We start from the raw sequence: 12,323 nt of genomic DNA, 5'->3' as shown, positions 1-12,323 counted from the left end.
CACTGGTCTTTAGTACTGACCATGTGTGTTTATTTTATTTATCATTCACTGTTAATCTATTGTAGACCCTATGAACATTGATTCATTAATATTATTGTATTAATAAAAAAATGTTACCTGAGATTCCTGTTTTTTTAGCAACTTCTCTCCACGCCTTTTCTGTTATGTCTTTTCGTGAATATTCCGCCAATTTGTAATTGTAAATACATGGATATTTCTCTATCTCAAGAACTAACTGTATTTCCACTAACATTGTTCTTTGTTACAAATAGAAATATTCACAACTTCACTCGGTAAATGCTGCTTGCCGACTAAGGAACGTGCAGCAAGGCTGCATGTTGTATCGATACTGCTTCGCGCCGACTCGTGTGAGGCTGCCAATTCAAATATGGCTGCGACACTGACTCGGCGTGCAGAGCGCTTACCGAGTTCATGTCGTATCGATGCTCTACCGACCCGTCATGGAGCGGCCTTCAACGGGCAGAGCTCGGACGAAAAAGATTGTCGGAGGTTTGCAATGATCACATTAATCAAATTAAATTTGAAGTAATGTGAATGCCTAGTACTGATTGATAGGGATGAAATGAAAGCTGAATAAATCTAAATATTGCATTTCAGATTTGTACTTTTTCCTTTCATTTTGTTATGTTATAAAATATAATACAACATAACTTTAGTTATAATGCATTTACACACGTGTGCTTCATTGCAAAATGTGTAATAGAAAAAGTTCCAAACATGGTAACTGAAAGCCCATCTCTCTACTGATACTATTTAATTCTATTACAATGAATTTTACTTCGTCTTTCATTACATTAATTTAATTTAATTTAATTTAATTAACTAGCTAACGAGTACAAATTAAAATTAGAAAACAAAAAAGTTTCTAGCCACTACCGTAAGAGCCAGGCTCGTGTACGGTGTGGTCTCAGCCAATAAATGATATTTATGTTGTACTTAAAATGAAACAGATTCAAATGAATTAATTAAACATTAGCGAAAGTATTTGCTGATCTCCTGAAATAGTATTTTGCAGGATTTTTTTGCCCTTTTCTTGCGTACTAATCGCCCAACATTATACACTATAATCTGGGCTGTGCATGACCTAGAGAAACTTTGTAGATTGTAGTCGGATGAATTACGTTTATGATTAAATTTACTAATTTTCGTAACTGCAATTGCATTCCCACTGCTACTAGGTATAGTCCGGGTCAGCTTACTTCATACCTCAAGGGTGAAACCTAACCATTTCCCCCCCCCCCCCATTACTACATAAGCTAGTGGATTATGGTGATTTTCTAGTTTGCAGGTTGAATTTTCTTTTGCAAACTTCGTTTCGAATTTCGATACTGACAAATACTACAAATGATAGTGATTTTGTAACTGGTGCGTTGGCAGCTGAGACAAATATCGACAATATTTGTCGGTACTGGAGTTCCATGAAATTAAAATTGTCCTATAAAATTAAGTACCGGGTCTTTCCCGTGGATAAAAGGCGGTCAGAGCGTGGTGCCGACCACACCACCTCATTCTAGTGCCGAGGTCATGGAAAGCATGGGGCTCTACCTCTATGCCCCCCCAAGTGCCTTCACGGCATGTTACGGGGATACCTTTTCTTTTTTACCTTTACTAGATTTCTGAGCCGGTTACTGGAAGCTAGTGAAATTTGAACATACTAATAATTAATTAATATCAATATTAATATTAATACATAGTAGTTATTTTATGTGTTGCGCTGTGGTTATAATTCAAGACTACAGCAAGTTTTCGTAGTTAGTACTAATAATTTCATGTGATCAAACAAAATACATTTTTAGGTTAGGTCTCGTGAGTCAATTGTTTAGTCAAAGCAATGAATTTCGTATTGCCAGACAAAATATTTGACATGTTGATCCCTTACCCGTATATTTTGCCCACGAAAAAGTCACAAATTATTGAATTATTTAGAATAACCTTCCAACATAAAGTACGGTAAGTAAATAAGTCATTTAGTACGTAGGATCGTATGATATCTAGTAACAGTTGGCAACATTGACAAGACGGTAATATTTGCTGTTTAGGAACTGTTCTTATGTGACCCTCACTATAGATAGGTACTAGCAAGACCGTCTTCAATACTCAGATCATAATGCAGACACAAGATGGCCGACGCAGCAGTCCAACCATTCCGATATATCAGTGTTCCGCAGCCGGTGTGCCTCCACAAGGTGAAAGGTGTGACGCGAAAATTAATTAAAATTGAAATGGTGTGATGACAAAACATGCCCAATCTCCGAGTGTGTTGTGCGTAGTGAAAAACTCAGTAATACTGGTATGGTTCCCAGTAAATTGAAACGACATTTGTTAACAAAACATTCCTTCCTGTCGAGCAAAGCTGTGAATTATTTTCGTCGGCTGTTGGAACAAAAGAAAAAAAAAGTAACGCTCATGACTAGACAGTGGATGCGAGATGACTTATCGTTGAATGTAGGTGCACATTTACTATATGTTACATTTTTTTCCATTCAGACCATTAGCTGAACAGGTTTTAAACGTAAACAGACGACGTCGACATGCTACTGTATCTCCGTACAGTCAGAAGGAAAAGAAAAATAACGTACTGTAGTACATACCTTGCAAGGTTCAGTCCTCGTTATCATTGATGCAATTACCAGCGTTGCGGTAAACGACGATATATTCTCGTAAGTTGTCGAAGCTGAATCATCTTCGCCTCCCGCTTAAACAATTTTTGTATCGAGAGAATTTCTGAAGAAAACCTTTAGAGGAATATTTAGAGGAATATTTGTAGTGAGCATCATGTTGCACGTGTCGTTAGACAGGCACAACTAAATGATGATGATGATGATGATGATGATGATGATGATGATGATTCCTCAGATTTCATTTCAACGCATTTCCTGTGCGATGTACTGTTGCAATGTTTCTCTATAGCCTGAGTTATTCTGGTTTTTATTTCAATTTTACATACATTACACACGATATTGTCTTCGTTAATACATAAAATGTTACTCCCATACTTCTTAATTGCATTTCGTATCTCTGAGCGAATTTAACGTTTTTCCATTATGAATGGATCAGCACAACATATTCAACTCGTACTAAATACTTGAGCAGGATAACACAACTGCACACATTGCGTTGCAATGTCACTATGAATGCATCGGGGTTCCTTCGTTTTGTACGTTGCTGCACTCGCCAGGTATACAAAAGACGAACGGCGCGGCACGTGCCATATACTCTGATATGAAACTTCACTTTTCCTTAAGTCATCCCGCATACACTATTTACTCATGACTACTTCGGTACATGTTTCTCAAACAGTACAGGAAGCTAGCTATAAGGTAGCAGAACTTATCAAGGCCAAAAAATACACACAAAATAGCTGAAACGTTATTAATGCCTGCCTGTAAAGAAATCGTGAAAATAATCCTGGATTTAGGAGCTGCTAGTGAAATTAAAAAAAAAAAATCCTCTCTCTGCTGCCACAATCAACCGCCGAGTTAGTGACATGTCCAGTGACATCGAAGACGTTGTGAAGGAGAAAATAAAGAGCAGTAGAAGTTCTCACTTCAGATCGACGAGTCCACCGATATTAGCGGTCACGCACATCATCTTTCCTACATTCGGTACATTGACGGGGATGTAATTGCAAGTATAGTCCGGATCAGCTTACTTCATACCTTAAGGGTGAAACCTAACCATTTTCCCCCATTACTATATATGCTAGTGGATTGTGGTGATTTTCTAGTTTGCAGGTTGAATCTTCTTTTGCCAACTTTGTTTCGAATTTCGATACTGACAAATACTACAAATGGTAGTGATTTTGTAACTGGTATGTTGGCAGCTGAGACAAATATCGATAATATTTGTCGGTACTGGAGTTCCATGAAATTAAAATTGTACTAGATTTCTGAGTTGGTTACTAGAAGCTAGAGAAATTTGAACATACTAATAATTAACTAATATCAGTATTAATATTAATATATAAAAGTTATTTTATGTGTTTCGTTGTGGTTATAATTCAAGACTATAGTCAGGTAAGTTTTCGGAGTTAGTACTAATAATTTCATGTTATCAAACAAAATACATTTTTAGGTTAGGTCTCATGAGTCAATTGTTTAGTCAAATCAATGCATTTCGTATTGCTAGACAAAATACTTGACTTGTTGATCCCTTTCTCGTATAGTTTGCCTACGAAAATATGTTACAAATTATTGAGTTATTTAGAATAACCTTCCAACATAAAATACGGTAAGTAAATAAGTCATTTAGTACATAGATCGTGTGATATCTGGTAACAGTTGGCAACACTGACAAGACGGCAATATTTGCTGTTTAGGAACTGTTCTTATGTGACCCTCACTATACGTATTTTTTTTTTTTTTTTTTTTTTTTTTTTTTTTTTTTTTTTTTTTTTTTGCAAAGAACTGCCCGAGCGAGCAATCGGTGAAGAAATATTTCGTACAACTAATGAATATGTGATCCGTAATGAATTAACATAGGAGGATTGAGTTAGTGTTTGTACAGACAGAGCCGTTTCTATGATAGGCCGAGTGAAAGGATTCGTGGCTAAAGTAGCCTACATGTTGTAAATCCTAACATACGGAGCGACCATTGTCTCATTCACCGCTAAACAGTTTTGACTGTTGAGAGGCATGCTTACGCGGATTTATTTGCAGATGATGAATGGGTATCTAAATTGGCATATATTTCCGATATTTTCGTACATTTCAATGAGTTTAGCAGAAAAATGCAAGATAGGAACCAAAATATTCTGATTAGTATGAATAAGATTCAAGGATTTGTGAATAAGCTGAATTTGTGGATACAGATTATTGAAAATGGGTCGTTTGAGATGTTCCCAACTGTATGGCCCCTTGCTGACAGTAATGAAGTGTTAATGGACTTAAAGAACATTTAGTAATCTTGCAGCAGAAGTTCAAGAATTATTTTGGAGAGAGTGTTCAAGATTTCGACTGGGTTCGTGATCCATTCATTGTGGATTCAAAACATCTTCCGAATAATATACTCGTACAAAAGAAACTGACAAATTTAAAAGCAAACAGAACATTGAAATTAAAACTTCTCGAAGTGCCTTTGGAAACATTTTGGTTGTCAATAAGAAGTGAATATTTGCTGTCTCCGAGATGACAGTTAATATGTTATTGCCATTTTCAACTACATATATGTGTGAACTGGGCTTCTCGACGTTAACTGAAATTAAAACATCGAAGAGGGAGAGACTCAAATCAATCGATGAAGAAATGAGGCTTGCATTGTCAACGATTTCGCCACGTATCAACTACCCCTGCGGAGCTAAGCAGGCCCAAGTGTTACATGGAAGGTATGAGTAGTTATTTACTTTAATATTAGCAACAGAAATGTGTATTTTCTACTGTGAATTAAAGTTCATAAATTGTTAATAAATGTAAGACTCGATTTGTTTTATAATAATGGTGATGACAACAGTAACAATAATAAGTCACCGGCGTGGCTCAGTCGGTTAAGGTGCTTGCCTGCCGGTCTGAAGTTGCGCTCGGGCGAGGGATTGATTCCCGCTGGGGCTGATTACCTCGTTGGGTTTTTTCCGAGGTTTTCCTCAACCATTAGGTGAATGCCAGGTAATCTATGGCGAATCCTCGGCCTCATCTCGCCAAACATCATTTCGCTATCACCAATCTCATCGATGCTAAATAACCTAGTAGTTGATACAGAGTCGTTAAATAACCAACTAAAAAAACAATAATAATTATAATAAATTTGATTACATTACGTAATTATATTAAGAGAGTCACGCCACATGTTTTTGAGGGAATTAACATTTTGGTGTGCCGTGCTGAGTCTAGGCCCGTCTAGGTTGTGCCGTGAGCAGAAAAATGTTTGCAGAACACTGCGATATATTAGAGACGGTTCCGCCATATCCTTGTTTCAAGAGAGTTATATTTTTCCTATTTATTAAGTTGAATTACTAAACTGTATGTTAAATAAACGTCCAGCGATAATTTATGAACAATATAGGTTTCAATTTCAAAAGTGAAACAAGAAGATAAGTAGGTACGAGTAGAAACACATTGCTATAAAGTTATGAACTTAACAGTGCAAAAGCAGTCTGAAAATAGTTTTCAATAAGTTGAAAATCAAACCCTGAACTCTGTATAAGTTACTGCAGTAAACACAAACGTTCACAAATATACAGTATTTGTTGGGCATATAAAAGGATAACACATGACCAGAATAAATAACACAATTAAGGTAAGCGTTCACTACATCGTATCGCACTCCTCGTACGAATCGCACGCAACGGATATTTTAAGTGCAGTGCGTTCACTGTAACGGCTTCACCTCATCGGATTCCCCTATCAGCTGTTTAAAATATGACGTCGTACGATATTGACATTACTGAAAGCAGAGGAGTTGAGGTTAGATCTATTAATTACGTCTGTTAGCGAATAAGAATTTGTAATTGCTTTATGCGTCTTAATTGAAGAGGAAAAAACGAAAGAAATATTGGTTACATAACATATTTGCAAGAAACGACTTGATTACTGTAATGGGAACGCCTCAAATTATATAATTCTTCGCAATTTTCTACACGCGAAATAAGTTTTCCGTCTGCCATTTTGGCGCGACACTGAACATGACACAACATAATAGTAACAGTTGACCAATTAAAATTGATTTATTAAAGAAGGCCATGATCGCACGCATCGGCAAAGTTGCCCATCCGAGAAACGTGGACGGATTTGCCGTGAGGCGATGCGTCCGATACGATGTAGTGAACGCGGTTACATAACAATTACAGCAAAGATAGTCTTTTTCCGATCCGTGCGATTCGTCCGATGCGTGCGATACGATGTAGTGAACGCTTACCTTTATACAAAGTCAGCTAATACCACTACTTAATACATCTACTGCTATTATCATTACTACGGTACCACCACCACCATTACTACAACAACAACAACAACAACAACAATAATAATAATAATAATAATAATAATGCTGAATCTGAAAGAACAGAACGACAGTAGGGGAAATAATAACAATAGCCTAAATTATCTTATATTTTATCATTTAATAGATGGTTGTTGGCGTAACCTAGGGCGCTTGGCCTATTTCATCCTGAGTTTCAGTTCTTTACGTATTGTAACTTTTAGACTTAATTCTTCATTACCTCTTTCACTTTTTCCGAAAATTGATTTGAATTTTTTTTCGTGCAAACAACTTTGTATAGTTATTATTGAAAAGTAGTTTTTTCTAATTCAAAATAAATTATGTAATTTCTTCTACACTGTCTTAGCCTATTTCATATTTAGGAAAATAATAAAATCATCTGTCACTACAGTCATAAATGAAGCCACACTTCTTTTCTGAACCTCACTTTGAAACTTGACAAAAGTACGAATAATGTCCTTTCACACCATTCCCAGAAAAATTCTTTTCTCTCGATCTGTTCCTCTCTCCGTTGATCTGGATTCTTTCTGGGTACTAGAAGACCGACAGTAAGGTATGAAGGTTGCTTAGAGAGTAGGTCTACGGTTGGCTAGGCACCATAGGTAAGATTCGAAATTTCCCAGGGAACACGAAAAGCGTCACCATAGAATAGATATCTTGCCTTATAACTAGTCTAGGTTCAAAATTTTTTTTATGTGTAACACTATAGTTTCCTTAAGCTGGATATTGTCACGATGTATGAACCTTAACCATTCGTCTCGTTAAGTTTTATTTTTCGGGAACTGATATATCAGACAGATCTATAATTATAATCACAATCCGGTAAAACCCACGAACGGTCCATTTCACGAAGTAATTGAAACAAAGACATCACAACAAAATCACGTAGTAATCATGCTTGGACCGCCACTGGCGCCATTTTGCCACTATCGATACCTGTATTAAGGTCTGAGTATTGAAGACGGTCTTGGTACTACCACAGTCTAGCATATACAGTCACGAAGCTTGAGTTTTGAGGGTATTAGGAACAATAGACTGTGTCGGTACTATTTCGCATTCTGTGTAATGAGGCGATAGTAGCGATCCTAGTGGTTAGCAACTATCTATGGATGCATATTTACTACGTATTGAGCTTCGTGACTGTATATACTAAACTGTGGTACTATTTCGCATTGTCTGCAATGAGGTGATAGTAGCGGCCTAGTGGTTAGCAACTATCTATGGATGCATATTTACTACGTATTGAGCTTTGCGACAGTCACGAAGTTTGAGTTGTTGAGATTGCTAGGAACAATAGACTGTGCAGATACTATTTCTCATTGTTTGTAATGAGGCGATAGTAGCGATCCTAGTGGGTAGCAACTATCTATGGATGCATATTTATTACATATTGAGCTTCACGACTGTATACTAGACTGTGGTACGTATTCGTAGGCAAGGGTACTACTGATGGCTCACTGCCCTTTCCACTGTGCCCGCATCCCTCTTGCTTGCCCTGACGTCATTCCGTTTCGTAATTACGGATACTAATGTATTGAATAGTAAATAAATACGAAAATGTCAACAGTATTGTTTAAAGAAACCCACGAATCTATTACAAATTACGAAAAACTCAATAACTATGATTTTGAAATAGGCATAATTACATATTTAATACTGTGCTCCAACCACGAGAAAGTCTCTGCGGGATGAAAGGCAGCGGGGTAATGCTGTGAATGAATGTTGTCATAAGATGTCATAAGGTCACACACGTGGGTACTCGTATATCTATTGGCTCGCTCTCACAGCACAAACAATAACATTAATACTCACATGTTTATACTACCCTAGTTACAAAATTAGATCACTGTTAATCTCCTGGTCTTTTAATCTCTCCATACAGGAAATAACAAATGCAGGAGAGCGCATGGTTTTTAAACTGACGTTATAACGATAATTTTATCTATCTACTTCGCTCCAATAGATGACGCAATAGTAAGCACATTCCTTTCACGGTTGATCTCCTGGTTGGAGAATAGTATGTTTCTCTCGCATAAACCCATGCTTGTTCCCACTGTAGGATGTATTTGAAGCTATGTACTTGTAGGAGTTTCATTGTCAAAATAAAATCAATGGTTCAATGAACTTGTAAACATTTATATGATTAAGTACTCGTCCCTTGTGGCAGCTCACGAATGGTGAGAAGATGTCTAAATTATTATACTTTATATTCCACACAGAAATTTCTAAACAGAAAAGGCAGAGCTCTGAACTTGCATCTTCATATTGTTGAGCATTAAATTTATGATCAAATTATTCAAACCTGAGAAGCTTTACTGTGACGAAAGCAGCTAAATAACCGGACAATGCACTCTCCCATGTTGTGGTGTCCTGTGTCCAAAACTTGAGCACTCGACAGTAAGCAGAACGCTGGAAGACAAGTCTTAACACGCACAGATAGACAACGGCACTGTCAATACCATTCCATTCGAAACTCTTATTGTTGATTAGTATGGGAACGACAATTAGAAATTCCATCGTCACGCCACGCTGAGGGGAGGGGAGGAGAAAATATTTTACGCAGTTGCTGGAAAAGTGACCAACAATGAAAAGAATACTTTCGAGACGGAGGAGATTGAAGTATTCGATAGATAATTAAATTTATGGGGTGTTATGGATGAAATTTAGAGGAATTTGTCCATAAAATATTCGTATTTGTTTTTAATCCCAAAAGTTCAATTGTCCCTGTCAGAAAATAGTTATCAATTTACGTGTTCAGCCAGTTTTAAGTCCATAGCAGATATTTTAAAAAGACATGCACATTTTTTGTTTAAGTCCGGTTGATTTTCATACGCCGCGCCGTTTTTTCAGATCATTTTTAAACATTTTGCGTGTATAAAATTCCCCTTGCGTTAAAATTCTTATTGTATCCAAAAGAGTTCAAAATTTCTGAGATTGTTGAATGGGTACAAGGATAAAAATTTACTCTGGGTTTCACGTCCATGGAATTCTAGTAATTCAGTTACCATAGGCGCCGGGCCGGGTGCCTACGTGACCTGAGACACGCTTCCCTAAGGCCACTGGCTGGAAAAGATTACGTCATATAAAATACAATCCCCAATACACAGCAAAGAGGAAGGTAAGAGGGGCAGGAAACCCAAACTGCTTAACTTTGAATAAACAAGTAATATGTCAGCCTCGGTAGCGTAGTTAGTATAGCGCTGGCCTTCTATCCTCAAGGTTGCGGGTGCGGGTTCGATCCCGGACCAGGTCGATGGTATCTAAGTGTGTTTAAAAGCGACAGGCTCATGTCAGTAGATTTACTGGCATGTAAATGAACTCCTGCGGGACAAAATTCCGGCACATCGGCGACGCTGTTATAACCTCTGCAGTTGCGAGCGTCGTTAAAAAAACATTTTTTTAAACAAGTAATGGCTAAGGGGAGGGAGGTGTCCACCGCTGTGGAGTAACGGTCAGCACGTCTGACCATAAAACGAGCAGACCCAGGTTCAAATCCTGATTGAGACAAGTTATCTGGTTGGGATTTTTTTCAAGGTTTTCCCTGAACCAATTAAAGAAGAATTGTTGGGTAACTTTCGGCGTTGGACCTAATTCACATATCATCATCATCATCATCATCATCCTCCATATCATAGCCCGGGTTCAGTTCACGGTGCAGCGTGCTGTACTTGTACAACAGCGCGGCCGTTCGGCTACCCAATCATTCACAGAATAGACGTGGTAAGCATAATAACCCCAGCCTGCAGTGTAAACCTTCGGGTCCCTCCTCTGTACAAGAGACAAAGACAAAGAGAGATCATACCTTATTCTCCACCCTGCTTGTATATTAAGGAGTTGACTCGCGAGTCAGAAAACGCTGACCATTGCTTTAGGCGGCGAAGATTCATGGCTTCTAATCCCGCCTCGGGCATGGATAGATGTTCCTTGTTAATATTCTGTCCTGTGTATGTCTCTGTGGAGCCATTGACCCCAGGACAGGAGAGGCCCACAAATGTGTCCATGTCTAGTGTGTGTTTGTAACCATAGAATTGAAATTAATATTCAGAATGTAATTTTTTTGCAAATATTGGATTAAGCGAGTTTAGGTTCCAAATCTTAAATTATGCATTTTTAGCTTCCTTCGAGTTCTCATTATTCTTCATCGGAATGTGAAGTGTGTTTGGTTACATCTTCCAAATTATATATTTTGAACTCACATCCATTTCTCAAATTTTGTTCTCCAGAACGTAAAACATAAAAATTAAAATCGTAGTATGGATGGATAGATGCAGTGGCGGCTCCTGCGTATTTCTTAAGAGGAGGCAAGAAGTTAACAGCTTGAAATGCCACCTTCTTCAATGAAACATGCTACAAATTAGCCTACATGCATACATGTAAGACCAGGTAGTGTTGGGGTTGGCCTTCCCTTCTGTATAGCAATAATCTGTTCTTGTAAACTGATTTTCCTAAATTTTCCAAAATATATTATGTTTTCACTTACATTCATTGTTGAATAATTGCACAAATTAACAATTACAAGGAAATTCACAACCTCGCAGCATTTTTCGAGCACACTACAGCATCACACGTATTGGAAGAGATTATAGCTACTAACACGTAATCGGAACCGTTTTACGGAAATGGGAATGGGAAATAATCTGAGAAAAGCGAGAACACTGTACCCACCCATGTGGTCTGTGTTGCCACATATACATTTTATAAGTTCAGTATCACATGCTTTTGAAGAATGTCAGTTCTTGTAAAGTCATACTACCATTATTGTTCAAAGCTGCCGGTGGCCGATTAATTTTTTATGTTAAAAATAATGCAGTTTGGAGTACCTACTTTCAATTTCAAATATATTTGTACAAAACTGACAACTTGGCTGTTGCCCTGTCTAGTAGATAATGAATGGAAGTGAATTTCAGGGGCCAAAAAGATCTGCGATACTAACGTAGAACTACTTCCTCTTTGTTTTATATAAACCCGACTTTAACTTTCAAATATTCTTGAAAGTTTCAAACAATGAATAGTAGCCTATAAAAAGTGCAATGAATAATATTTTTGATTTATAATTAAAAAAAATATATGGTGACTTTCATAGCTTTGCGTTAAAACTGTTTTTATTGTGCCTCCTCCTAGATGTGTTATAGTCTGGTTGAATGCAACATCGTTAGATGGCAGCGGTAGAGAGCTTGCTGCACGACCAGTCGGTTTCTATTTCCCGCCCATGCGCTGATTCAGAGGAGGATCTCCTCCCTATCCGTTCATTTACTTGCTTTAAAACTCTGCTTCTTTCTCTGGCCGCTAGTGCGCTGTTGTCTATGTGTATTAACTGCAGTAAAGGAGGAATGGGCTGGCTTTCCTCCACACAAACAATCTCGCATCTT

The 12,323-nt window shown here is 37.6% G+C and overlaps 1 protein-coding gene across 3 annotated transcripts in view; it reads right to left on the bottom strand.

Annotated features, from left to right (window-relative positions):
* LOC138698368 (caspase-1-like) overlaps positions 1-12,323 on the bottom strand; it is a 359,132-nt gene that overhangs the window by 105,720 nt on the left and 241,089 nt on the right. The window contains exon 1 of one of the 3 annotated variants that reach the window (XM_069824235.1): positions 118-308. The exons of the other annotated variants lie outside the window; for them this stretch is intronic. The gene's annotated coding sequence lies outside the window, so the exon portion shown is untranslated. Of the gene's footprint in view, positions 1-117; positions 309-12,323 lie in introns of those variants that run through there. 3 annotated transcript variants of the gene reach the window in all.

This window comes from Periplaneta americana, chromosome 4, assembly GCF_040183065.1.
Source record: "Periplaneta americana isolate PAMFEO1 chromosome 4, P.americana_PAMFEO1_priV1, whole genome shotgun sequence".
Lineage (NCBI taxonomy): Eukaryota > Metazoa > Arthropoda > Insecta > Blattodea > Blattidae > Periplaneta > Periplaneta americana.
The sequence above is the reverse complement of the archived record's forward strand: the minus strand, read 5'-3'. Positions and strand labels throughout refer to the sequence as shown.